The sequence below is a fragment of the Tachyglossus aculeatus genome, chromosome 14, assembly GCF_015852505.1.
Source record: "Tachyglossus aculeatus isolate mTacAcu1 chromosome 14, mTacAcu1.pri, whole genome shotgun sequence".
In the NCBI taxonomy this organism is placed as follows: Eukaryota; Metazoa; Chordata; class Mammalia; order Monotremata; family Tachyglossidae; genus Tachyglossus; species Tachyglossus aculeatus.
Window position 1 is genome coordinate 10,720,001 of NC_052079.1, and position 5,224 is coordinate 10,725,224.

Consider the following 5,224-nt stretch of genomic DNA (forward strand, 5'->3'; position numbering starts at 1 on the left):
GTGGTCATATGCCCGTGTTTGTCACTTACAAAAAATGTTTACTATGAACACACAGAAATAAAAAACTAGGCTAAATTCATATATACCTTGATAGTTTTCGTCTCTTTTATTAAATAGAGCTAATCAGCGAAAAGACTCTAAAGTGGCCGAGAATTCAGACAGATGGCCCGTATAGGCCCCAAAGCCGAATGCTCCTTAGATTTCAATTGAAACCTTTTTTTTAAGAAATAATAATCATAAAAAAATCGTAATTCTATTTTTGCAAAAAAAAAAACAAAAAAGGAGTTTAGCTTTTCAAGGAGCAGGTTATTTATTTAACTCTAGTTACTTTTTATTATCGACTTTTTCAGCTGGTCTCTCGATTTATGTGGATACGCAGCGTAGACGGAGATAATGTAAAGATATTTAAATACTTATTATATATAGATCTGTGCATAGGTATTTACTCTGTGTTTATTTTCCAAACTAATTCATTTCTGTTTTCAAATCGATGGACAGAATGCTTACTTTTCTACCCACCTTGTTTCAGGTATTTAATTTATAGCCTTCGGCTTCTCTCTCTATATATATGTATATGTATATGGTTAGATAGCGGTAAATATAAGACATATATACACACACAGCTCCTCAGTTCAGGGAGGATGTGCGCTTTTAATGCTGCAGACATTTTTGTTTAAAAATATTTGTATTTATAGTTTCTAAGTCAGCATTTATTTTTGTGGCTGTTTTCCCACACTGAAAGAGTTCTAATAAAGATGTGCTGAAGTTGCAATATAGATTTTGCTGAAGTGATCGCCTCATGTAATGACTTGCAGATAACGTTTATCTTTCTTTCCAAATTCATTTTCATGATTTAAGATCCCAGCTGTTGGGAGGCAGCCTAAATCGCCCTTTGCTAGACTTTCCACCCCCAGGGTAAATTTCGTCCCTCTTGACAGGTACGTAAGTATCTTCTCTGGGCGCTCGCCGGCCTTGGCTCGTCAAGAGCAAAAATTCTATTTTCATCCGGGTTGGAACCGTAAAACCAAACCAAACCAACGCCCACCCCCTCCAAAACCCGACCCACCGACCAAAAGGCGACCCGATGAATTCCAGGGAAACCAGCTCCCCCAACTCCGGGAAATAATGAGAAAGCTTGAGCCAGAGATTTCCGAGTTAATTGAAACCGCGGTGAATCCGCGCAGGACAGATTCCATTTGTTTCAGTCGTGGAGTCCGAAATGGGTTCGGCAGTAAGGCAATAGGCCTCACAATGGGCCCGATGGAAACGAATCTGTCCCGGAGATCTTATCGGTAAACACTTAAAGGCTTGATCTCCGAAAGGGCTGAGGGAGAAGCCGCCGGGGACGGGGCCGAACTGGGCATGCAGGATGCTGCAGCTGGGGGTGGGGGTGGGAGGGGAGGAATGGGGGCGGATGGGGAGGACAGGCAGAAATGGGGGCCCTGACTGACCGTCTCAGCAGTCCAACGCTAGGACTGCTGAGTCGAACAGGCGGGAAGAAGGCCCTGGGAATTCCCATTCCCGCACAAAACGGGGAAGGGACCGGAGACGGCACTGCTCGTCTCCCATTCCCTTCCAGTCTGACTGACCCAATCGGACGCAGTGGGCTGCTTTTGTGTTAGCGGGGACCGTGCTCCCCGACCCCCCCAACTGTCTGACCCCCAAACGGGAAAAACCTCTCCGCAATAGCAAGAAATCCCCGGGGGGGTCAAACTTGGCCAGATCTGAGAATATTGGAATGCCATGCGGGCCCGTTTGATACTGTGGAACCGGACCGAGTCCGGAAGGACAGCTGTTGGTGCTGACAATGACGGTGGTGTATTATTTAGCAATTGCGATGGACTTGAATGTGGGCCCTCTTGGGGCAGATGAAAGGTGTCTCTTTTGGCTGCAAAACGTTAAACAGACAGAAATTCCCCCAGCCCCGAGATCTTCCCCTGAACGAAGGGAATCTAATACGCTGCTTAGACCTTCAGATCAGCCAACCCCCTACCCGCCCAGCACTCTCCTGTGGGTATCTCAGGTAAGTATTCTTGATGAGATGGAGAAGGTGCCACTGCTAGTTTCTGGTGGAAGGGAGACCCAGAGGAGTGGTGATTTCGGGAGAAACACGGGGTTTCGGGGCCCTGACTGATAGGGGCTCGAGGGCTGGGACCACCACTGTTTTCCGGTGCACGTTGGTCTCAGCAGATTGAGGAGAAATGTCTACCCCAAAATGTTCAGATTTAAACCAGTTCTATCGAGGGCACATAAATACCCCAGGTCCTCCTCTGTGTCCTTCATCTCTTCTCTCACCAAAGTACCCTTGTCTCACACCGAAATTTTCTCCCTCTTACCCGGGAAGGTCCGTGATGGACTCTGAGACACAGTCACATCAAACAAAAAGTAAAATCGTGTTGATCGTTGTTGCCATGTCGGCGCCCAAAGTCGAACTTTGGACATTTATTCCAGTGACTTTTAAACGTATTTTGTGTCAGAGGAAATTCTAGATACCTTAGTTGACCTTAGTTTCTTCTTGTTGGTTTTGTCCTCGTTTTCAAGAAGTGTAACATTATTGCTTTTTTCTGAGGTGAAAAGTCGGGGTACTTCACTACTCTAGGTAGTTCGTATCGAGGAATTAGAGGGGGAAATCCTATAAAATGAAATACCAAATAGTCATTTTAATCTTCAGAGATAAAATGTTTTTTTTTTTGTATTTCAGAAACACGTCCCGGTGTCAAGAAATCATCGAATAGATCGGTTCATAGGAAAAATCGAATAGGTGCATCGTTTTTCTTTTCTGGTGTTTGTTTTTTTTGAAAGGAAGCCTTCCCTAGAAAAGGACTCTCCCTAACTGTTTTTCGCAGGGCTCTGCAATGACGGTAATTAAAATGAATAAAAAAGAAAACAATCATATAGAAAGATTTTTGCGCAGGGCTCGTGGCCTCAGATAGATTTTAGGTTAAAACTCTTCTGTGGCTATCACTTTTCCAAGGCCAACGTGGAAGCGGCATATCGCTCTTGCGGGTTTGTGTCTTTTTAAACGGTCTTACTGGGGCTTTTCTGGTGATTACGGTGATTCACCCAGATCAGCTGGACGCATCCGAACTCCTACGCGAGAACGGGCGAGAGATTGATCGCCGTTTTCCCCGGCGGAACAGGGACTCGCGGAGAAGGCTCTTGTGTTAGGAAAAGAGCGGTCCGAGAGAGGGGATGGCAGTGACGAGCGATTTGGAGGAAAATTGGCTCAACGGGGGGTGGGGTGGGGGTGAAGGCTTGGGAATCCGTGGTTCTGAGGATTTGGCTGGGGCCAGGGGGCGGGGTTCCGAACGGGCCTTGCTTCCTCCCGGATGGTTCACCTGCCCTCGGCCTCTTTTAGGCAGCTGGGAGGCTGCAGGGAGGACGCCCACCCGGGAACGTAAGTGAAACGAACACAAACCTTCCCTGCTCTTCCCCCCCTCGGGATGGGGCAAGCTAGGACCACTGCTCTCCCCATACCCCATTTCGCATTCCCTAGCCACTTAACCTCCCGCAGCCGTGAGAAGGCCCCTCTTCCAGGGAAGGGGCGGGGGAAGGGGGAACTTCTGCTTTTTGAATGGGCATCTTGGACAATTTCTTTTATTCCCAGACCCCTTCCCTCCCCCCCTTCCCCATCCCTAGCTCCCCGCCCCCACCCCGCCCCCCGTCCAGACTCTGCTGCAGGTAAGTTATCCTGGTTGATGAACCCTGGTCCGGCCGGCGGTTGGTCGGAGGAAACCTCGTTCCTCTCGGGCTCGTCGCGGTTTCAAGGCTCGGGTCGCGCGGTCCAGGAGCCGGGACGGTTTCTCATGTCTCTCCTCTCTCCCCCTTCCCCCGCCCCTCCCATCCCCCACCCCCATTCCCGTTTTTTTTTTTTGTCTGTCTTTGCAAGCCGCTGCGAGGGGCGAGGCGTCTCCCGCGAAACACGCGTGGAAAGCAGGCGAGCGCTAGAAAGGGACCGGCTTCCGGAGGGGTAAGTGGATGGGTCCCGGCGCTGTCGGAGGCTTGTCGGGCGGGTGGGTGAGTGTGGAGGTGGCTGCGGCTTGGCAAACGAGTTGTAATAGGACTCTCGAGGGCAGGGAGCCCGGCGATCCGGAGCAGAGATGCCCGGAGTGCCCCTGGTGCGTGTTGTATGTGTGTGGGGGGGAAGGGGTGGGGGCGGGGTTGTGGGTCCCTCCTCTCTCCCCAAAGCCTGACTCCATTCATTCATTCAATCGTATTTGAGCTCCCAGAGGGTGTGCAGCGTTGGCAGGGGGTGGAGACGGAACGAGAAGCGGCTGGGGATGGAGATGGGGACTCTGCTGGTAGTTCGTCTGGCCCACAGCTCGGGTTTTAAAAGAAACGCGCGTGGGGGCTTGCTGTGGGGGGAGGGTGTCCTGGACCGGGCCGCTATGGGGGAGGGAAAGAGCCTTCTTTTCTCTCCTTCTCTTCTGTCCCTTCTCCTCTCTTCTCTTCCTCCTCCCCCCGCTTCCCCCCCATCCCCATTCCAGTCCCAGCCCCAAACTAATCGAAGGCCTAGGGCCAGGGCTTTCCCTGGAGAAGAGAACGTTATTCTCACCCCCATCCCGGTATTTAAAAAAGTGCCAACCCTCCTCCGCCCCCCACCCCATCATCTTCAGGCCCCGCCCCTACTCATCACCTTGGTCGAAGGGCCGGGTCAGGAGGAGGGAGAAAGGGCCTAGCCCTACCCTGCGCCCAAACCTAAGACTTTACTTTTCCAGCGGACTGGGCCCCTCCTCTCTCCCAGGAGCAGAGCTCCGCTCGGTCCCGGTGGGATTCCCCCGCTCCGGTTTGGGGAATACCTGGCTAATAATTGATTTTTAATGCCTAATGTTCTCTTTGGAGGCAGCCGGCCCCCCGAGGGGCAGAGCAGGGCGCAGCCGGAGACGGTGGCAGAGACAGAGAGGGTGGCAGAACCGAGTGGGTGGAAGAGGCAGAGAGGGAGAGAGAAGCAGAGAGCTGCCAAGAGAGTGGCAGTGGGTTCCGGGCCCTTGCACAGATTAGGAGCCTTAGGATGGAGAGAGAGATGTGTGTACTCCGAGTGGCGGTCCCGGCCCTACCTGCCGGGTTGCCGCTGTGCTGCGCTGCTCCGGGGGCGCAGGAAGAGGGCGCTGTTGCTCCGGGGAGCTGAGACCTGGGCTGGCCAGCGGCGGCGGGAATTTACTCTCAAACAGAGCCGCTGACAGATTGCGCGAAAGAGGGGGGAGAGAGAATTTTCCAAAGTCGA

The 5,224-nt window shown here is 51.8% G+C and overlaps 1 long non-coding RNA gene across 1 annotated transcript; it reads left to right on the forward strand.

Moving 5' to 3' along the window:
* The first annotated feature begins 1,504 nt into the window (after positions 1 to 1,504).
* LOC119937218 lies at positions 1,505 to 3,956 on the forward strand. Its single transcript, XR_005453949.1, has 3 exons — positions 1,505 to 2,023; positions 2,702 to 2,761; positions 3,890 to 3,956. It is a non-coding gene; the product is annotated as an uncharacterized LOC119937218 (long non-coding RNA).
* The last annotated feature ends 1,268 nt before the right edge of the window (positions 3,957 to 5,224 follow it).